Source organism: Anomaloglossus baeobatrachus, chromosome 1 (genome assembly GCF_048569485.1).
Source record: "Anomaloglossus baeobatrachus isolate aAnoBae1 chromosome 1, aAnoBae1.hap1, whole genome shotgun sequence".
In the NCBI taxonomy this organism is placed as follows: Eukaryota; Metazoa; Chordata; class Amphibia; order Anura; family Aromobatidae; genus Anomaloglossus; species Anomaloglossus baeobatrachus.
In genome coordinates, this window is record NC_134353.1 from 663967863 (window position 1) to 663992290 (window position 24428).

General features: G+C 45.6%; 1 long non-coding RNA gene across 1 annotated transcript in view; it reads right to left on the reverse strand.

Annotated features, from left to right (window-relative positions):
- Positions 1-2112: 2112 nt before the first annotated feature.
- Positions 2113-24428, reverse strand: part of LOC142297480 (uncharacterized) — a 24039-nt gene continuing 1723 nt past the window's right edge. Inside the window, exons 2-5 of the long non-coding RNA XR_012751769.1 lie at positions 19069-19158; positions 9736-9797; positions 4649-4691; positions 2113-2641 (exon numbers count right to left, since the gene is read on the reverse strand). This is a non-coding gene — a long non-coding RNA (uncharacterized LOC142297480). The remainder of the gene's footprint in view (positions 2642-4648; positions 4692-9735; positions 9798-19068; positions 19159-24428) is intronic.

Sequence of the window (24428 nt, forward strand, 5' to 3'; positions counted from 1 at the left end):
GGTGAATATGTCCTCCTCCTGGTATATATGTCCCATCCTGGAGACCTCCTGGCATATTTGTCTGCTGCAAAAAAAAACAAAACATTTTGCTCACCCTCCCCGGTTCCCACGTCGCACGGTGTCTTCTCTAAACAGTGAGCCGTGATGCATTTCAGCACCCTCCCGTACATCTAGACCAGGGATGTGAACCTTTTTTCTGCAGGGAGCCATTTGTAAATTTCTACTACCCTTTGGGGGACGCAAAAAATTATTAGCTTGAAAATGACCCTAATATATTTGGTTAATTGATTAATTAACCCTTACTGTAGTGGCTGGAGCTGCTTCTCTTTGGTGCGGCTGTGATGTTCGGTGATATTGATAATGTTACTTCTCACAACTACTTTTCCAAGTTTGTCTCGGTCTGGAGCGCAGTCAACAGATTGGTAAATCATATACATCATGTAGGAGATGCTGAAGGCACATACATCACAGGAGGGGCTCAGCGCATATGTATATATCACAGGAGGGGCTGGGGACATATACACACCTCAAAATAGGAGGGACTGGGGGCATATAAATACATCACAGGAGGGGCTGGGGCTCGGACAGTACCGCTAGGCACAGACAGCACTGGCGGTGGCACGGACAAAACTGGAGGAGCACAAACAGGACTGGAGGACATGAACAGGACTAAAGGAGCACAGATAGCACTGGAGGGTGGCACACAGCACTGCGAGGGTAGCAGAAGGCTCATAGCAGAGAGGCAGGAGGCTCACAGCAGAGGAAGGCAGGAGGCTCACAGCAGAGGGAGGCAGGAGGCTCACAGCAGAGGGAGGCAGGAGGCTCACAGCAGAGGGAGGCAGGAGGCTCACAGCAGAGGGAGGCAGTAGGCTCACAGCAGGGGGAGGCAGGAGACCACAGGGTGGATGTTCCCCACCCCTGATCTAGCTAAAGCAAGCTGGGGTCGGCGGGCCTGTGGTCTGCCCCAGCAGAGATCAGCGCCCCCCCCCCAGCAGAGATGAGCAGCCTCGGGCAGAGATCAGCGCCCCCCCCCATCAGAGATAAGCAGGCCCAGGCAGAGAACAGCGGCTCCCCCCAGCAGAGATCAGCGGGCCCAAGCAGAGATAAGCACCCCCCATCAGAGATCAGCAGGCCCAGGCAAAGGTCAGCGGCTCCCCCCAGAAGAGATCAGCGGGCCCAGGCAGAGATTAACACCCGCCCCCCCCATCAGAGATCAGCGGCTCCCCCCAGCAGAGATCAGTGGCCCCGGGCAGAAATCAGCGCCCCCCCCCAGCAGAGATCAGCGGGCCCAGGCAGAGATCAGCGCCCCCCCCAGCAAAGATCAGCAGGCCCAGGCAGAGATCAGCTGCTCCACCCAGCAGAGATCAGCGCCCCCCCCATCAGAGATCAGTGGCTCCCCCCAGCAGAGATCAGTGGGCCCGGGCAGACATCATCTCCCCCCCAGCAGAGATCAGCGGGCCCGGGCAGAGATCAGCCCCCCCCATCAGAGATCAATGGCTCCCCCCAGCAGAGATCAGCAGGCCCAGGCAGAGATCAGCGGCTCCCCCAGCAGAGATCAGTGCCCCCCCATCAGAGATCAGCGGGCCCCGGTAGAGATCAGCGCTCCCCCCAGAAGAGATCAGCGGGCCCCCCCGGCGATCATCTTCGGCAAACAGCGCTTACCTGTCCCCGCTGGCTGCCGCATCCTCACCACCTCAGCCCCTGTTGCAGGAGTGTAATGAGGTCTCAGAGTGATGACCTCACCACCCTGCCCCCACTCCAGCACATGGCTAATTTGCATGCGCCGCCCCTTCGCATACAAATTAGTCATGTCTGGAAGTGAAGCGACACTGCAGGGCCCCTCTGCTCCTTCTGTGACTGTGGCCTAGTGAAGAGACGGGGCCCGTCCTGCCGCGGGCTTAATAAAGATAAGTATTTACCCCGGGCCGGGCCCCCACTCTTCAACGGACCCCCTACACGAGGTACAGTAATAATTCCCTGATGGCAGCCCTGTGTGCGCCCTAGTACAGACAGCATGGTAGAAAAATCTTGAGATGACCAGTAATACTCTCATTGACAGCATGATAAGGTGTGGAAGTGCATTTATTTTTGCGTATGGTGCTCATACTCGATAGTGAGAAAAAATATTTTCAATATTTTGTTTCTATTTTTTCTATTTCCACATGTCTATAAATCCTGAGATGTCCCTAATTCCATTACTTTTTCTTCTTGCAATTTCAATGTTGAGGATCTTAGTATGGACTACAAGTGTTTAATAAAACAGATATACTTTAACAAAATATGTTCTATAAAAGGAAAGCCAACCAAAATATTTTTTTCTCAGGTTCTCTGCATACAGTCGTCCATACTGGGGTGCTCTTCTTTTCAGCCGTCATTCTTCTCAGGCTCTCTGCATACAGTTGTCCATAGTGGGGTGCTTTTTTTCTTCAGACCCTGCTCATTGGCCATTATTCTTTTCAGGCTTTCTGTATATAGTCGTACATACTGGGGTGCTCTTGTATTCAGACCCTGCTCATTAGACGTCTCTCTTTCAGGCTTTCTGCATACAGTCATCCATGCTGGGGTGCTCTTCGCTTCAGACCCTGCTCTTTGTCAGTCAATGTGACATACCGCTCACAGAGGTTGTTTCAAAAAAAAAAATCTAAGAGGAGGTGGAAAAACACAGAGGTTGCACACATATTATCATCCACATAAGTGGAAAATGTAGGATTGGTAATCAAACTCCAAACTTCAGGTAAAGCCTCCTAAACTAATTCATACCAAGTTAAATATTTCCATATATCAACTTTGAGAATCTGGCACAAATTAGGTAAACTTGGCACAAACACTTTTTATACAAATGCTGATTGAACATTAGCCAAAGAAATGACATATGGTTGAAACCAGTTTACATGCACTATTAAAATAGACATATCTGCATATTTCTCACTAGCTGATATTAAATCAAAATAAACCTTTCCCAAATTAGGTCAAATTGGATTGTAAAAAGTTTACATACACTAAAAAAATTAATATTGGAAAGCGCATAAAATGATGTCTTGTCTTTGGAGGCTTTTGACCTGCACAAGTCTGATTCATCCTTTGGGGCAATTTCCAGATACTTTAAGGTGCGTCGCTGATCTGTACAAACAATTGTATGCAAGTACAAACAAGATGTGAATGTCCAGCCATAATAACGCTCAGAGAAGAGACTCGCTATGTGTACCAGAGATGAACGTGCTTTGGTCAGACATGTGCATATCAACTCAAGAACAAAAGCAAAAGACCTTGTGAAGACGGTGGAGGAAGCTGGTAAGATTGTGACATTATCCACAGTTAAGCGTGTACTTTATCAACATGGGCTGTAAGGCCACTCTGCCAGGAAGAAGCAATTACTCCACAATAAACATAAAAAACGTAGATTAATATTTGCAAATGCACACAGGAAGAAACCTTTTTAAGACATGTCTTGTGGTCTGACAAAACTAAAATTAACTGTTTGGCCATAATGACCATAGTTACATTTGGAGGAAAAACAGAGAAGCTTTGAAGCCTAAGAACACCATCATAACTGTGAAACACGGGAGTGGCAGCATCACGTTGTGGGATTATTTTGCTGCACGAGGGACTGGCACACTTCACAAAATAGATGTCATCATGCGGAAAGACAATTATGTGGCAATACTGAAGCAACATCTCAAGACATCAGCCAGGAACTTAAAACTTGGGTGGAAATGGGTCTTCCAAATGTACAATGACCCAAAGGATACTGCTAAACTGGTTATAAAGTGGCTAAGGATAATAAAGTCAATGTTGTGGAGTTGCCATCATAAAGCCCTGATCTCAGTCCTATTGAAAATATATGAGCAAAGCTTAAAAGGCAGACGCGAGCAAGGCAACTTACAAACATGGCTCAGTTACACTAGTTCTGTCTGGAGGAATAGGCCCAAATTCCTACCAACTATTGTGAGAAGCTTGTGGGAGGATATCCAAAACGTTTCACCCAAGTCATACAGTTTAAGGGCAATTGTACCAAATACTAATGAAATATATGTAAACTTTTCACTTTGCAGTAATAAAAATGCCTTAAAACATTCTCACTCTCTCTCATTATTCTGGCATTTGGCAAATATAAATAATTTTGGTTCCTAATTGATTTAAAACAGGAAAGGCTTATTCTGATTTCATGTCAGATAGTGAGATAAACATGCAGATGTGTCTTTTTAGATAGTGTAAACTTCTGGTTTCCACTGTATAACAACATGGCACCCACCAATGGCAATAAAAAGAAGGATAGAAAATATAAAGATAACTTTAGATTTTTAATTTACTTAATTGGACACCTCATTTTTCATATTCAACATTACATTATCTGAGCGTACTTTTTCTTTAAATTTGCTAGAGAATAAACCATCATGGCGGGTGCTGCAAGCTTCAACCAATAGAATCGCAGAATTTCTTTATAAAAATAGAAAAAAACTGTCAGTTGGTGCCACTCTGCTATTGCTTTTATAGAGATAGCACAGGCTTCATTTTGTTCTCAGAAGTGATTTAGCGAACGTTGTTACATTTTTGGAGGAAGAAGACACCCTACTGCACATCAACATCTTCTGGAAGATAACACCAACTGTCTTCAAGTCATCAGTGGTAAATTACCATCATTTATTACCTTGTATTACCGCTCCATGGCATCCAGAGCCAATGTCAGTTAGCTGTTTACCAAAGAAAGAGAATGGGCTTTATTAATAAACTCAAAGATTTTCCATTCCCCAATTCTAAAAACAAAGTAACAAGGAGTATAACATGCAAAAGGAATGTTTATTCAAATGTTAAATATAATATCTCCAAGTGGTAAGGATCAAATATCCCCCCCCAAAAAAAAATAAAAAAATAATGACAACATTGGATAGGAAAACAATGGATACATATATCCTATTTCAAGGCACAGATGTATCAACTGCTGGGATAGGGATGGGCGTAAAGTGGGGTAATAAGAACTGTGATGGCGGTGGTGTTGGTTAAACGTAAACATTTCTCTCCTATATCTCATTAATCCATAAAGTGCATGTGCCCATATTGCAACTATGTTCAGAAAACCAACCACAGCTGATCATGTAAAAAGGTTCATACATGTACGCCGCTTTGGTATTAAAATTCCCCAATTCTGTCTGATGAATGGATCCAAGATGTAGGACAATAGGGAATCACCCAGTAATTTGGTGTTAGTCTTCATTATTATTTCATGGTTATTAGCATTTTGGGGGGATTGGACTGGAGAGGGGCAGAACATATATAGAGGTTATGTGAAATGACAGGGTCCAGGGTGGCTGAACTGTGATCTTCCAGAACAAATACAATTATAGCACTTTTATTATATCATGTAATTACTGAATATGAATTTATATTTAATAGGGAAACACAAAGGATAAGATTTATTAGTGTTTTCAACAGAAAGCTGGCATAAAACATTAAAACACAATGTTCCACAATAATGTTGTGCATTTAGAAATTTTATGCAAGTTTAAAGAAGCTTTGCCAAAATGGGAAGAGCTGGGAGAAGGCAGGGCAAAACTGGGCATGCAGTGCCCGCTTATCAAATTAAGCAAAAGTGCCGGCGTTCCATACTCCAGGAATGCTACTGCCATTTCTGATTGGAGGAGCATTTTTGGGAAGGGCAACACAACTTAGGAGATGCGCCGAATACATCAGGTACCGCACACTTCTTAATGATTTTAGGGCATCATTCAGGGATCCCTTCATTACGACTGTACACTGGAATTAAGTACACAATGTCAGTCTTTGTGACTAGGCCAGAAAAGAGACCAATATATGCCTATATAATGCTGAGGTATGGAGCCCATGGGCCTCAATACAATGTGTAGCAGGGCCCTCATACCCCATGAGCTAAAATACTGTATACCTATATAATGCTGAGGTATGAAGCCCATGGGCCTCAATACCATGTGTAGCAGGGCCCTCATACACCATGAGGCAATATACTGTATACCTATATGATGCTGAAGTATGGAACCCATGGGCCTCAATACCATATGTAGCAGGGCCCTCATACACCATAAGCCATTTCATGTAACTATTGGGCTCCCTCCAACATCGGGGCCTGGGGTGTGACACCAACCCTGTGTATTGCCTATAGCTGTGCCCATGATATAATGCAGGTCCAGCTCTTATATTACAAGCTCATGGTAATATGGGTCTCTGAAAGATGTTCAGGGGGATATTCTCTTCTCTCTCAGACTCCCAGGAAGAAAAGATGAGCAAGAAGAGGAAGAGAGAGCAGATCGCTCTTTATGAAGAAGAGACGTGAGATTTATTAATGTTATAATCCCCCCATATAGAGTCCAAACTTATTCATTAGAGGTTATCTGATATGATATTTATGGCACAACACTCATCAGTTATATTTCCATTTCCTGTTCTTCCAAGATGACAGCACTAAGGTCGGGTCATGTATCTTACTTACATTGCAATGTCACATTTCTTATAAACTCTTTCACACCACAGACAATTTTTATTCAGCCATTTTTGTTTTTCTCCCCGTCCATCCACATAGGTGAAAATACGCTGTCCGGTATTTTTTTTCCAAGAACAGATATAATGTTATTGACCTTGTTCATTTTACCCTACAATGTACTGGAGAATCAGTATAACAAAAATCCTAGTGCGGTGAAATTACAAAAGTAATCACACTTCTGCCATTATTTATGGGTTTGTGTTACGGTTATCTGTATAGTGAAAGTGTCCTGACAACATGAGTCTCCAGTTTAGCACAATTACAGAGAATAAGGTCAATTATTTTTTAATATTTAATTAGTGAAAAAAAATTTCAATAAGTTGTGAAACATTTTTTTTTTTGCTGCCATTTTCTTTGTCATTTTTCCATGGATGGAGCCGTGTGAGGTCTGTTTTGTTCCTTTCCTTATTTGCAGCCGAGCTGAGGGATTTTTTACTTACACTAGTTCTGTTTATTTATGATATTTTGATCAGTTTTTATTGCATTTTTTTGCAGAGATGCAACAACCAAAAATTACATTTCCAATGTTTTGATTTACTGATTTCACTTTATATATGACATATTTTATATTTTGATGAATTGAACTTTTAAGGATGCAGCAATACCACATATTTATTTATATATGTACAGTGCCTTTAAAAACTATTCATACCCCATGAACTTTTCCACTTTTTATTCACGTTACACTAACAAATTTAAATGTGATTTATTGGGATTTTTTGTGATTTACCAACACAATCTATCAAGTATTTGTCACGTGGAAAGGAAATGATATATGTTTTTCTAAAGATTTTCAAATTAGGTATCTGAAAATTGTGAGGTGCATTTGTATTCAGCCCCTTGTAATCTGATACTTTATAGGACCACCTATCACTGCAATTACTGCTGCCTGTCTTGTGAGGTATATCTCTGCCAGCTTTGCAAGTCTAGAGGCTGAAACTATTGCCCTTTCTTTTTGCTTCTTGGCCTCATCATGTGGAAGTGGGTGCTCTGGTCAGATGAGACCAAAGTAGAACTCCTTTTGGATAAATGCTAAATGCTATGTGTGGTGGAAAACTGAAACTGCATATCACCCTGAAAACACCATCCTCACCGTCAAACATGGTGAAGGCAGCATCATCTTCAGCAACTTCAGCAGGCACAGGGAAGCTAGTCAGAGTTGATGGGAAGATGGATGGAGCTAAATACAGGAAAACCTGTTGCAGGTTGCAAAAGACTTAAGATTGGGGAATAGGGTTCTCCTTCCAGCAGGAAATGATCCTAAAGTCCAAACCTAAATCCCACAGAGAATCTGTGGCAAGACTTGAAAATTTGTGTTCACAGACACTCTCCATCCAATCTCACTGAGCAAGAGCTAGTTTGCAAAAGAAGAATGGGTAAAAAAGTCAGCCTTTAGATTTACAAAGGTGGAAGAGACATACCCCAAAATTCTCACAGCAGTAATTGTTGTGAAAGGTCAGGTGGTCTTAAAATGTAGTGACATGGGAGTGAAGTACAAATGCACGTCACAATTTTCAGATTTTTATTTTTCTAATGTGTAAATGTACCGCCCCGCACTCGGCTGCAGCCAAGCCGCTCGGGTCCGGGCTCGTTGGGTGGCTCGAGTGCCTCCGGACCCGGGGTCACTTCGCTCTGAAAGGGGATGCTGGCGCTTTTGGTGGGATGTGAGGTAGTTGCACAGCCGGAGCCGCGCTTGAGTTCGTGACGCCACCCACGGGATGTGGTGAAGGTAGACACCACCGCTGCAGTTACGGGGCACCTGGGGGAGATGGTAGTGCAGCAAGATGTTAACCCCTCTGTCGGCAGGGATGATGGCACCGGGACCCGTTGGGGGTAGCTGTGCGGTGCAGGGTGGTGCGCGGCCGGAGGGCACTGTTGTACTCACTGTTATTAACACACACAAGTTGATGGTGGACGGTGCCCACAGCCGGCTGTGTCTGGTCCCCCACCCGGTTCAGTGATCTTAGCCTTTCTCCTGCACCGTGTTGTGTATTTGGGCTGTCTGCACTTCAGCGACGAGAGTCCGCTCCCTGGCTTTGTGAATGTTGGGAGAGCCCATTTGCCCGCAGACGCTGGCCCGTGTGATCTCTCTGCCTGTGCGGTGGCTTTCTATCCCCCTCATTGGGCTGTTGTCTTCAGTCGGGACTTGGGTGGGAAAGGACCTATAGTCCAGACCGCAATCAGTTAATTAACTCAGTCCAGTGGATTCTGGACCTTGTTTCAGGGTCTGAGTACCCCCCTGTGTGCTCGATTTCTGAGTCGGTTCCCCGGGTCGGTACCGGCGGGCCAGGATTCCACCGAGCCATCTTCTCGGCTCCTGCAGACTAAGGCCACCATTTGCCTCCTAGCCAAAGGTGCCCGGGCTTCAACCCCAGCACCTGTCAGACTCCTCTCACTACTGAACTCAGTCTCACTCCTCACTGACTGACTACTGTTTTTCCTGCCTCAGGCCCTCTGGACTTCTCGGTGGGCGTGGACAACAGCTTGGCTCCGCCCGCTGGTGTGTCCATTAAGCACTGAGGGAGGCGACTAGGTTTTTATGGTTGGCTGATGGCACCTTTTTGGGGGACAGGTGTAGTGTGGGGGTCTATCTGTGACTACCTGGCTAGTCCAGGGTGTCACATATAAATCCATAGAAGAAGCAAAAAACATTGAGTATATTGAGCCTATAAAAATATATTTTTATTACTAATATTTTAAAATTTTAAAATCAGATTTAAAAGCTTTTTTACAAATAGCTGCTGATGCATAGAAACAGGAAATTAATCTACTTGAAAAATACAAAAAAATTCAATGATACCAACAGAGACAATATGAATTGCATGACTCAAAAAAATAAGTAAATCACCATCAATAATGGTCATCGAGGGTAATATATATAATGCCATGTAACAGTGATATATAATTTGCATACAACAATTGGCAGTATATTTACAAGGCTACAGCTTGGGTTTATACTGTATATTAAGGTATCAAAAGCCATAAGCAATAAATAGAAGTGACCAAATGTCAGAGTAGAATAGCTACATCAGTCTCAATGCAATGGTATAAGTAGATTTTCAAATCACACCTGAACTGCTCCTCATGTGTCAAAGCCATGTGAATCACACTGCACTAAGCAATAGACCTGAAGTCTGGACAAAAAAACTACATGACTAAGTGGTGAAACAGAAACAGATGTGTAAAAGACATAAGAGAATAACAATTCCAAGATCTAAACTTACAAATGTGTGAGACGAGTGGATCAGTGGAATTCCTGGAGCCTTAACGTACGTTTTGTTATATTCTTCCTCAAGATAAACACAAACAGCACACTTGTTATATACAGCAGGTGAAATAGGTATTGAACATGCCACCAATTTTCAAACTAAATATATTTCTATAGGTGCTATTGACATGTATTTCTCACCAGATGTAGGTAACAACCCATCCAATCCACACAGGCAAGGAGACCATAGATGTCCATAAACTTAGTAATGTGTAATAATGGGAAGTCACACAGGAAAAAGTATTGAACACGCTTGTGGAAATTTAATATTTAATACTAAAGCCTTTGTTGATTATGGCAGCTTCAAAACGCCTCCTGCATGGAGAAACTAGTAACATGCATTGCTCAGGTGTGATTTTGGCCAATTCTTTCACATAAACACTGAAAATTGGTGGTGTGTTTAATACTTATTTCACCTGCTATATATATATATATATATATATATATATATATATATATATATATATATATATATATATATATATATATACACAGTACATAATTTTATTTAGTAGCATAAAATGGGAGTGATTCAAATGTTCTCTTTATTTAATAATTTTATATAATTTTTAACTCCCCTTATGGACCAAACATGCCCCTCATGTGTATATGACAGATGTCATGAAGGGGTTAATTGTAAATTTATTAATTAATATCGATCTGTATTTTTATATTATAACACTGGAATATCTGATTGAAATATCTACTGTAATATTACAGTTCACAGACCATCATGATAGAAAATTGCCGAAAGAAGATGAAGGAGCTTAACCTGCGTCAAGAAGAACGGGCTGCTTTCTTTAATCTACTTGGTAACATTTCCTGACTGTTGGGTTATCGTGTTTAGTGGGGATCTGACTTCTACAGCCCCATCTATCAGCTTGGTGCTGATAATTCAGTACTCTAGTGAGAGGAAGATCCTCTTCGCTGATTACCTTGGCTTTACACCATACGGTTGTGCCGTGGCTGATGTTGCATATCACTACATCTGAGTCCCATTGAAGTGAATAGGAGTGAGCAGCAGTACAGGACGGATATGGCCACACCTGTATATGTAGTGTTCTGTCTGGGTAACCAGTGATGTGGACGCTGCTATGAATAGTCCATCAACATTAACCTCTTCATAACATGGTGATTTTATGTTTTTGGGCTTTTTATGTTTCCTTCTTCCAACAGCCATAACTTTGTAATTTTTCCATCCCCATAGCCATATGAGGACTTGTTTTTTTGAGGGATGGATTGTAGTTTTGAATATCAAGATTCACTTTATCATTAAATGTACTGGAAAACAGGATCAAAATTCCAAGTGAGGTGAAATTGCACAATAACACGTAATTCTGATATTGTTTTTCTGTGCTTTTTATTTTTTTTGGGTGTTTTATTCTTTTTTTTTCTGTGCATTGTAAAAGTATGATTTGCCAGGTCAGTAAAATTACCGTGATACCAAACTACAGGCAGCAGGAATCAGGGCCGACTATACATTTTCTCCAGTTATGTTGTTGTCTGAAACGCACCAACAATTCAGAGACAGTAAAGTTTCCTCATCCGGCCAGAGACCATAGCTGGAGACGAGACTAGTCCAGTTATAGTCCGCAGCCGAATCCTCTAACTTTATCCCTTCTGAAACGTCATTTTAGAGAATAACATACTTAGCTGTAATCGTGTAGCCGGGCTATGATTCATTCTGCCCACGGATTGGACACCATGAATCACATGACAGGTTCCTATTATCTAATGAAAAAAACATTGGAAATTCATAAAAACAAAAACCTGCCTATGTCGCAATTTAGCAAGATGACACTTTTATAGATAAGATTTGGGAAAGATGCAACATTTTGATCACTTTTTGTGGTGTTACAGTGACTGAAATACACAATTCTGGCATTTGGATATTTTCTCCTTTGGACATTTGCTGATAAGTTTAATTAATGTTATGCTTTGATAGATCGGACACAGTGATACAAATAACATTATTTTTTTATCTTTACTTTTGTATCACAAACTGGAAAAGAGCAAATACTTGGCTCTCAAATAGTTGAAGAAGCTGGTACTGTATTGAGTAATCTTGACCAGATACAGCACAGACGGTTCTGCCGCACAGCGGAGGACACCGTGATCTACACCAGCGCTACTATCACTCACCAGCTGAGAAGATCGTCTACACTGTACACTGATGAAGGTCTGTGTTATACTGAAACATCTGTGCTGTATCTGGTCAAGATCACTCAATAGAATACCAGTTTATCCAACTATTTCCTTTTTGCTACTTACGGGACTGGATCCTACGTGAGTACCTACCACGCAGAAGAGACGGATTTATCCACAACAATGTATCACAAACTGGGACCTGACATACTATTGCATTATATATCAGGAAGGGGTTAACATTACAGAAATCAGATTTAATAATGTGTAATTTATTAAATATTTTAAATCTAAATAATCTTATTTTAACTTTTCTCCCAGGAGATGAGGATATCCAGCTATTTTTGGCAAAAGACATCTGTTTAAGGATTTCTGACAAGGTACCTCTATAAAGACGTAATACAAGAACAATTAGCCAGGCAATGTCTTTACATGGAACCTGTCATCAAGATGGTATACCTCTTAGGTGCCATCATTGCCTGCGGTCATCTCATCCGATGGGGAGACGCATGTGCAGATTAGTTATCGTCATCAGGAGCTTACTGTGCATGCGCCACCGCCTCTGAGGAGACAACTGTGGGCAATGATGGCACCTGGTGCAGAATCTCAGCTAGGGAAGGCCGGTCACTGAGAGAAGAGTGAGGAAACACTACAAGCAAAGTAGTGATGCAATTATCAGTGAAAGGCCTTTTCTAAGGTCTAGTATCCTGAGGACGGGTTCCATTTACCAGAATTTACACTTTACATCCACATACTAGTAGAGAGGTATTACAGGTGCACAATAATCTGTGACCTTTCTGTTCAGATTACAGAATGACATTATTCATCATAAAATACAGCAACATACAGTTATCTACAGCAAAAAATCATTTCCAAAATGTAACTTCTTGTCTTCTTCCTCTAGTATCTCCTGGCCATGGTCCTCGTGTACTTCAAGAGAGCCGGACTGAGCACCGAGGAATATAGAGAGAACTTCTTTCCATCCCTGTAAGTGTTTTCATGAAAACATGTTTAAAGTAAAACTCTCAATAATTGTGGATCCGGTATTTTATATTAGATTTATCAATTAAAGACGGAAACGCCATTATGGGCATTATCTGATTGGAAAGTAAAAAATATTGTATCATTCTATCTGCAAAGACAAAATAGAAAGCCTATATATCTTGGGCTGTGTTCACACACATGATTCTTGTGGGGGTTTTCTGCAGCTAAAATCTGCTCTCTGAGAAGTAAAATTGCTGCGGTCAAAATGCCCATTTTTCAACAACTGAGATGCTGCAGATTTCAAAATGCCGCAGTTCTCAAATTCAGAAAGAAAAGACAACACGTGCATGAGATTTCTGAAATCTTAAAGCTTTTGATAAAAAGCTGTTTATAATTTACACGTAAAAACACTGAAAAAATAACGCTGCAAAACGTGTGATCAGAACCATACTATGCGGCCTTATGACTTACATGGGGTCCATATTGACTGTTTTTTACATCATTGGCATCATTTACTGTATATTCACCCCTTCCTTTTGCACTTACAATATATATTGAAGTATATGGGTCATAACGTTTGTCTTTTTTTCAGCTTTTTAGCGAACCAGTTTGAAGAGGACGTTGACTTCCGTGAAGAAATCTACGCTTGGGCGTTAGGAAGAACCTGGGAACCGCGGAAAGAAGAGCTGCATTACCAACGCAACCAGCTGCTCCTCCGGATGGACTTCAGAGCTTGGGTGGACCGGGCCACATGTGATCTGGTTAGTATACCGTATTTTTTGTTTTATAATACGCACCAGATTATAAGACAAACCCCAAGTTTAAAGATAAAAAAGGTAATAAAAAAATGGGGTCCGTCTTATACTCCGGTAGTGTCTTACCGGAGGGGGGGTGTGCAGCATTACACAGAAGGCAGGGGTGGTGCTGAAGTAGGGCCATGCTGCAGGCGCTGCGGTGGGGGCTGTGCTGGTTTCCTGGAGCAGGGCAGTGCGTCGGGTGTTACAGATGCTCTGTTGGAGGTACGAGCTTCAAAGAAATGGTGCCTGGAGTTGTCGTGAGCGCAGATTGAGCTCTCGGCTTAATGACAAGCTGAAATCTCATCTGTGCATGCGCTTCTTCCAGGCGCTATTTTCCTTAAGTCCACTGCTGGGAGATCAATGAGCCGAAGACGACACGTGCGCAGGTGAGATCTGAGCCGAGAGCTCCACACGTCGACTCTGGGTGCCATTATTTGAAGCCTGCACCGCTGACAGAGCATCCCACCCACCCTACTGCCCTGCTCCACATAGCCCCCAACGCAGCCAGCTCAGCCCCGACCGTAGCCAAGCGCAGCGCCAACCGCAGCCAGCACATCCCCCATCACCGCCAGCACAGCCTTCACCGCAACAAGCACAGCCCCCTGCAGCCAGCACAGGACCCATTCTCCACCTCTCGGTAAGCTACATTTGCATCATAAGATGCATTTCTCATTTTCCCCCAAAATTTTGGGGAGTAAAAGTGTGTCTTATAATCTGAAAAATGCAGTATATATATATATATATATATATATATATATATATATATATATATCTGTCAATTGAAGACAAGTTTCATTATATATGATATCATTCCAGATCATGGCACAAGACCCTTCCCATTGGGTGTGGATGAGAAACCGGCGTATCCATCACAGCTGGGCTATTGGGTACGAGAAGAGGCATGCATGGGAGCTCCAAGTCCATGGCCCATGGAGGAGGCCGCCGTCCTGTGCCCGTTGCAGAAACATCATTTTGCATCCATGCAAATGGGAAGTGAATGGAAACATCATTAGCCGGATAGACACAACAGTGGACCCTGGGACATCAGTTGAGCTCCTTGACTAATATCCCCAATGGTAAGTAATCATTAATGCCATAGAGAAGTAGGAAATCAAAGATATAACTAAACTGTGAAATAGTATTCTGTATGTCAGGTAAATACAAAATACAGTTATGGTTTTTACATCTTTTGTACATTCATTTCTCACTAGGAGATACTGCTGCCCAACACCATGATGGATGACCAACAAAAGGAGCGGGTAATGTATAATGCACGGAAGAATGCACATACAAAAGACACATAATACATAAACACGTACTAACATGCCGCACATACATACAAACACACACTGAATGATTTATAGTGTTAACCTCCCTTAGTATGCCCGGAGGAAGGGCAGTACAGCGGCCATGGATTCCCTGCAGGTTTCCTCCACTGGGGGTTTTTCCTGACCTGAGTGTCGCTGTACGCTCTTCGTGAGTGATGAGAGGTAGCAATCATATACATATAACACATACAAAACTATAATAAATATCACTTAGTTTAACTTTCTTTACTTGGTCTGAGTCTTTTCTTGTGTGAGAGTTATATATTGCGGCCTGTGTGATGGATTTCTAACGTCGTCCTCCTTTCTGCGTTGAGAGGCATACAGGACTATGAAGAAGATGTGACTATGTACAAAAGACATTCAGAAGAGGCATCACCAAAACAACAATTTCTACAAACCAATGAATAAATGCATTTATTGCTCATAGATTAATAGAGCTCATGAGAAAGGGGGGAAATGTTATACATCATTATGGGCTAAACATATGTGTGTGAAAACCTACAGTGACAGTTCAGCTGACACTGAAAAAAAACATAGATCCCTAACTAAAACATAACATTTATTGATACTATTAAAAGGTCAGTGATATAATATATATATTTATCAATATAATTTTATAAAATAAACCGGTGCACAGCAGAGAGGGGGAAAAAATATCCCTACAATGTCCACTCCCTCCTGTGCCCTACCTAGATGTGGAGGTTGGCACCCTGGATGTACGATATGGCGCCACCACTCACCGACGGCTGTCCTTGCTGTTACCCTGTAAACCCCTACAACCAAAGATAAAGTGCAGTGCGCATTACATAAAGTGATAAATGTGCAATACCCGAGTTCACAAAACCTCCTGAAAATTCAGAAGGTCACCAGTTTTCTCAATGAGAACCTCACATAAGCAGGGACAGTATAAATACACTTAACTTATATCCGCCTCAAGCCTCTCATGCCTCAACGCGTTTCCCCAATCCTGGTTCATCAGGAGGCTGATAGTCAATGGGCCTATCTCCCTATCTCCTCCATCGGTACACTTGTGACAAAATCACTGGGAGCTGATGATTGTCATAGCACTGGAAGGCTAAGGCTGGTTTCACACTACGTTTATTTAACATCCGTCCATAACGTTTTTTTAGCGGAAAAACGGATCCAGTGCAAATGCGTTTTCACTTCAATGCATTTGCAATGGACTCGCGTTAACATGCGTTCACCTGCGTTTGCGTGCGTTATAGTGAGGATCCAGCGACTTGCAGGTTTTTAACATCTTTCAAAAACGCTACTTGTAGCGTTTTTGAGCTGCGTCCAACTTCTGCATGTCACCGGATCCTGACTAAACAGCACGCAAACGCAGGTGAACGCTGGCGTGCTGATAGACAGGATCCTGCTTGCTCTACTGAGCATGCACAGAACCAGTCTCGCGTGATCTGTCTCTCTCTCCTCCTCCCTCCCTCCCCCTCTCTCTCTATCTCTGTCTTTCCCCCTTCCTCTCCTCCCTCTCTCTCCCACCTGAGAGCTGCGGACACTCGTAACCAAGGTAAATATCGGGTAACCACTTCTCTTAGTTACCCGATGTTTACGTGTGCAGACAGCCCTGCTCCTAGCAGCTGCAGACACTCGTAACCAAGATAAATTACGAGCGTCTGCAGCTGTCAGAAGCCGGCTCCCAGTCTAGTTCCCCTCACTCCCGATCACATGACTCCAATGCCCGCCCCTAAACATCCAGTGACAGGATCCTGCAAAATAACAGATGCGTTTGCATGCGTTTTTTGCTGTAAAAGCAGGATCCGCTTTTGCAGCAAAAAAACGTTATGGAAGGATGTTAAATAAACGTAGTGTGAAACCAGCCTAAGAATGACCACTTGGTGGGCCAAGTATGGTGGCCTGTTAGATCCAGCCATAGGCAAAATCTAACATGCATTCTGCCAGTGTAGGTCTCATGTATTCATGTATAAACTATGTTTTTTCATCATACCTCCGAAAGAAAAGTGGAATAATATGCAATAAAAAAGATGAATGTAAATAAAAATGGTATCGCTGAAACAGTCATCTTGTCCCACAAAGAAAACAAGCTGCCATACAGCTCAGCCAGTGGAAAAATAAAAAAACATACAGGTCTCAGAATAGAGTGATGCAAAAGCAATACCTTTTCTATATTAATAATATTTATTCATTTATATAGCGCTATTAATTCTATAGCACTTTACATACATCAGGAACACTGTCCCCATTGGGTCTCACAATCTAAATTCCCTAGCTGTATGTCTTTGGAGTGTAGGAAGAAACCGGAGTACCTGGAGGCAGGGGCGTACATAGAAATCATGGGGCCCCATAGCAGAATTTCGAATTGCCCCCCCCCCCCCCCCAAAAAATGAAATTAATAATAATAAATAAAAATATTCACCTGGGTCACAGAAGAGCATATCTCCCAACTTTGCAGCCCTTACCCTCCCAACTTTTCAGCCATTACCCTCCCAACTTTGCTGCCCTTACCATGTAATTTTCCTCCTATTGAAGCCCCCAGATTCCCTTTCATTGCAGCCATAAAATATGACTGCAAAAAAAGTGCCCCCCAAACACGGTCAGTATCTTACATCGGTATTTGTAGCCAAATCCAGGAGCGGGTGATAAATACAGAAGTGGTGCCCGTGTTTCTATTACACTTTTCCTCTGATTGTTCCACTCCTGGTTTTGGCTACAAATACTGAGGTAAAATACTGACCAAATACCCAACATGGGCACGGGGCTTTAGAAGAGAATAATGGGCCTCAGATAGTCCTCCATATAGTAAAATGAAGAGGTGATTACTTGTTTTCACCAGACAACCTCTGTAAGTGCATATGTGCTACAGTGTAATAATCACAGGACAGGGAGGGGTTAAACATTCAAGTATTTAATCTCTACTGGAAATAATCTTTCCCATATTGATATTAGAAAGAAAAAAGTGACCTCCATACACAACATAATCCACTATACAAAGACCAATAATACCACATACAGGGGAGAAATACCGCCACACCGTGACCAGACTACGACTACATATTACCACCACATAGTGACCAAATACACTCACATACAAGGGAGAAATACTGTCATACCACATGCAAGGGAGAAATACCGCCACACTGTGACTAAACCACATGGTGACCAAACAATACCACATGCAAAAGAGAAATACCACCATATCGTGACCAGACCACATATTAACACGACATAGTGATCGAATACAACCACATACAAGGGTCAAAAACCAACATGTCATGACCAGACCACATAGTGACTGAATAATACTACAATAATGATTATGAATAAAAACCACAATACTAATAACATTAATATTACCAGCAGTGCCATTATACACAGGAGCTCTGTATATAGTGTCAGTGTAAAGGTAATACAGTGATCACCAGTGCCATTATACACAGGAGCTCTGTATATAGTGTCAGTGTAAAGGTAATACAGTGATCACCAGTGCCATTATACACAGGAGCTCTGTATATAGTGTCAGTGTACAGGTAATACAGTGATCACCAGTGCCATTATACACAGGAGCTCTGTATATAGTGTCAGTGTACAGGTAATACAGTGATTACCAGTGACATTATACACAGGAGCTCTGTATATAGTGTCAGTGTACAGGTAATACAGTGATCACCAGTGCCATTATACACAGGAGCTCTGTATATAGTGTCAGTGTACAGGTAATACAGTGATCACCAGTGCCACTATACACAGGAGCTCTGTATATAGTGTCAGTGTAAAGGTAATACAGTGATCACCAGTGCCATTATACACAGGAGCTCTGTATATAGTGTCAGTGTACAGGTAATACAGTGATCACCAGTGCCATTATACACAGGAGCTCTGTATATAGTGTCAGTGTACAGGTAATACAGTGATTACCAGTGACATTATACACAGGAGCTCTGTATATAGTGTCAGTGTACATGTAATACAGTGATCACCAGTGACATTATACACAGGAGTTCTGTATATAGTGTGTGTGTGTGTGTGTGTGTGTGTGTATGTAATACACTGACTTACCAGTGATGTCTCTAGCTGACGTTGTTCACCTTCGCTTTTCCTCTCCATCTAGCGCCGACCGCCATCATTTCTTCCAACCAGAACATGCATCTGCAGAAAATAACACACAGTCACCTTAGGCCGATCATTGTCCGAGCACATTCCACACTGTTTCCCTAATTTCTACACTACATCAGACTTTTGTTCCCACCATGGAAGATAGTATCCTAAAAAATAAACTATATTTCATCAGTAATAATGTCCCTAATTTGCCCCTACAGTAATCATCTCCAGTATTTGCCATCATAAGCCAATAATGTATGTTCCTCACTCTGGCCCCATATAGTAATTATGTCCCCCATCCTGGCCCCCTGGATTTAATAATGTCTCCCATCCTGGGCCCCTATGTTCCTCCATCCCAGGAACCTAAACTGTCCCATCCTGGGCTCCTATGTTCCTCCATCCCAGGAACCTAAACTGTCCCATCCTGGGCTCCTATGTTCCTCCATCCCAGGCCCCTAAAGTCAAAAACAGACAAATATACACACATATGCACACACACACACTCACATATATATATATATATACAGCATATATATGCACGCACACACACACACACATGCATATACACTTATACATACATATGCACACTCGTATACACACGCATATACTCATATATAGACACACACAGACAATCATATATATATATATATATATATATATATACACACACCCATATATAATATATATTCTATATATATAATTGCCTTATTCTGTCTGTCTGTCTGTCTTGCTCCAAAATTGTGTCCTTACGGTGACAAACAGCGGATTGGCCGCTGGACTCGCCATGGCCCCGCCCCCCCACACGGATTGGACGCTCGGCCTCACGGATTGGCCGCTCGCCTCGGCTTCTCACCCCCGCACGGATTGGCTGCTCGCCTCGCCTCGGCTCCGCCCCCTCGCACTGATTGGCCGCTCGCCTCAGCTCCGCCCCCGCACAGATTGGCCATGTCCTTACGGTGACAAACAGCGGATTGGCCGCTGGGCTCGCCATGGCCCCGCCCCCCCCACACGGATTGGACGCTCGGCCTCACGGATTGGACGCTCGCCTCGGCTTCTCACCCCCACACGGATTGGCCGCTCGCCTCGCCTCTGCTCCGCCCCCCCCCGCACGGATTGGCCGCTCGCCCAGGCTCCGCCCCCCACACGGAATGGCCTCTCGCCCCGAGGTGAGCGCATCAAGGTCCTGCAGCGGCGGAACACACACACACGCACACACATAAGAACAGACACACACACACACATCAGATCACACTCACTCTCACACACACCTCACACACACATCAGATCCCATCCACACACTCACAACATACCGTGATATCGCTTGCTTCTCGGCGGCGATCCTGTGCGTGCAGTGACCTTCCAGGACCTGCCGGAGGATCACATGGCCGGAAGCATGTGGTATCTCCGGATGTTGTGATTGTGTGAGCGTGTATGTGCGATATCGTCAGTGTGTGTGTGTGCGTGTATGCGATCGGATGTGTGTGAGTGTGTTCTGATGTGTGAGTGTGTGTGAGTGTATGCGATCGGATCTGTGAGTGTCGGCAGAGGAGCACGGCGTGCAGCACAGCTGCTGGGACCGCCCACCGGTGGGCACAGGGAGAAGTGGGGTGTGTGTGTGAGTGTATGCGATCAGATGTGTGCATGTATACTGTCTGATGTGTGACTGTGGAGCACGATGGGGGGTGCACAGCATGGGGGATGGAGCACGATGGGGAGTGCGCAGCATGGGGGATGGAGCACGATGGGGGGTGCTCAGCATGGGGGATGGAGCACGATGGGGGGTGCGCAGCATGGGGGATGGAGCACGATGGGGGGTGCGCAGCATGGGGGATGGAGCACGATGTGGAGTGTGCAGCATGGGGGATGGAGCACGATGGGGGTGCGCAGCATGGGGGATGGAGCACGATGTGGAGTGCGCAGCATGGGGGATGGAGCACGATGTGGGGTGCGCAGCATGGAGGATGGAGCACTATGGGGAGTGTGCAGCATGGGAGATGGAGCACGATGTGTAGTGCACAGCATGGGGGATGGAGCACGATGGGGAGTGCGCAGCATTGGGGATAGAGTACGATGGGGAGTGCGCAGCATGGGGGATGGAGCACGATCGGGAATGCGCAGCATGGGGGATGGAGCACGATGGGGAGTGCGCAGCATGGGGGATGGAGCACGATGGGGAGTGCGCAGCATGGGGGATGGAGCACAATGGGGAGTGCGCAGAATGGGGGATGGAGCACGATGGGGGGTGCGCAGCATGGGGGATGGAGCACGATGGGGGGTGCGCAGCATGGGAGATGGAGCACGTTTGGGAGTGCGCAGCATGGGGGATAGAGCACGATGGGGAGTGCGCAGCATGGGGGATGGAGCACGATGGGGAGTGCGCAGCATGGGGGATGGAGCACGATGGGGAGTGCACAGCATGGGGGATGGAGCACGTTTGGGAGTGCGCAGCATGGGGGATGGAGCACGATGGGGGGTGCGCAGCATGGGGGATGGAGCACGATGGGGGGTGCGCAGCATGGGGGGATGGAGCACGATGGGGGGTGCACACCTTCCCCCAAAACACACACACACACCGCCACACACGCACTGCACAACACACCACACACACACTGGGAACCACAAACACTGCCCTACACAGACACCCACACACACAGACAATGCCGCACACACACAACACCCAACACACAAACACCGCGGCACACACAAATATACACACATACCGCACAACACACACATTGCACAAAACATACCTCCCCCCAAAACACACACACACACCCCACACCCACATAAACCGCGCAACACACACACACAACGCTACAGACACACAGCGCTCCACAAACAACGCAACACACGCAACACACAAACAACACCGCTCTCAACCCCCGCACACCCAGACAACACCCAGAACATGTACAGCCCCTACACAAACACTTGGTAACTACACACAACAACATCTCTATATATATATATATATCTATATAACAAAAATCATACATTAACTACACAATACGTAAATTCTAGAATACCCGATGCGTAGAATCGGGCCACCTTCTAGTATATATATAAATATATATTATATATATACACACATGCATATACACGCACACTCATATATATACACACACACTCATATACACACATATACTCATATATATACACTCATATACACACACATAGTATACTAGAAGGTGGCCCGATTCTACGCATCGGGTATTCTAGAATTTACGTATTGTGTAGTTAATGTATGATTTTTGTTATATATATATATAGATGTTGTTGTGTGTAGTTAGCGTTGTGTGTGTGTGTTGCGAGGTTTGTGTGGGTGTGGGGTGTGTGTGTGTTTTTTGGGGGGAGGTATGCTTTGTGCAATGTGTGTGTTGTGCGGTATGTGCGTATATTTGTGTGTGCCGCGGTGTTTGTGTGTTGGGTGTTGTGTGTGTGCGGCGTTGTCTGTGTGTGTGGGTGTCTGTGTAGGGCAGTGTTTGTGGTTCCCAGTGTGTGTGTGGTGTGTTGTGCAGTGCGTGTGTGGCGGTGTGTGTCTGTGTGTTTTGGGGGGAGGTGTGCACCCCCCCATCGTGCTCCATCCCCCATGCTGCGCACCCCCCATCGTGCTCCATCCCCCATGCTGCGCATTCCCCATCGTGCTCCATCCCCCATGCTGCGCACTCCCAAACGTGCTCCATCCCCCATGCTGCGCACTCCCCATCGTGCTCCATCCCCCATCCTGCGCACTCCCGATCGTGCTCTATCCCCCATGCTGCGCACTCGCAAACGTGCTCCATCCCCCATGCTGTGCACTCCCCATCGTGCTCCATCCCCCATGCTGCGCACTTCCCATCGTGCTCCATCCCCCATGCTGCGCACTCCCCATCGTGCTCTATCCCCCATGCTGCGCACTCCCAAATGTGCTCCATCCCCCATGCTGCGCACCCCCCATCGTGCTCCATCCCCCCATGCTGCGCACCCCCCATCGTGCTCCATCCCCCATGCTGCGCACTCCACATTGTGCTCCATCCCCCATGCTGCGCACTCCCCATCGTGGTCCATCCCCCATGCTGCGCATTCCCGATCGTGCTCCATCCCCCATGCTGCGCACTCCCCATCGTGCTCTATCCCCCATGCTGCGCACTCCCCATCGTGCTCCATCCCCCATGCTGCGCACTCCCCATCGTGCTCCATCCCCCATGCTGCGCACTCCCCATCGTGCCCATCCTCCATGCTGCGCACTCCCCATCGTGCCCATCCTCCATGCTGCACACCCCCCATCGTGCTCCATCCCCCATGCTGTGCACCCCCCATCGTACTCCACCCCCCATGCTGTACACCCCCCATCGTGCTCCATCCCCCATGCTGCGCACCCCCCCATGGTGCTCCATCCCCCATGCTGCGCATTCCACATCGGCTCCATCCCCCATGCTGCGCACCCCCCATCGTGCTCCATCCCCCATGCTGTGCACTCCCCATCGTGCTCCATCCCCCATGCTGCGCACCCCCCATCGTGCTCCATCCCCCATGCTGCGCATTCCCCATCGTGCTCCATCCCCCATGCTGCGCACTCCCAAACGTGCTCCATCCCCCATGCTGCGCACTCCCCATCGTGCTCCATCCCCCATCCTGCGCACTCCCGATCGTGCTCTATCCCCCATGCTGCGCACTCGCAAACGTGCTCCATCCCCCATGCTGTGCACTCCCCATCGTGCTCCATCCCCCATGCTGCGCACTTCCCATCGTGCTCCATCCCCCATGCTGCGCACTCCCCATCGTGCTCTATCCCCCATGCTGCGCACTCCCAAACGTGCTCCATCCCCCATGCTGCGCACCCCCCCATCGTGCTCCATCCCCCATGCTGCGCACCCCCCATCGTGCTCCATCCCCCATGCTGCGCACCTCCACATTGTGCTCCATCCCCCATGCTGCGCACTCCCCATCGTGGTCCATCCCCCATGCTGCGCATTCCCGATCGTGCTCCATCCCCCATGCTGCGCACTCCCCATCGTGCTCTATCCCCCATGCTGCGCACTCCCCATCGTGCTCCATCCCCCATGCTGCGCACTCCCCATCGTGCTCCATCCCCCATGCTGCGCACTCCCCATCGTGCCCATCCTCCATGCTGCGCACTCCCCATCGTGCCCATCCTCCATGCTGCACACCCCCCATCGTGCTCCATCCCCCATGCTGTGCACCCCCCATCGTACTCCACCCCCCATGCTGTACACCCCCCATCGTGCTCCATCCCCCATGCTGCACACCCCCCCATGGTGCTCCATCCCCCATGCTGCGCATTCCACATCGGCTCCATCCCCCATGCTGCGCACCCC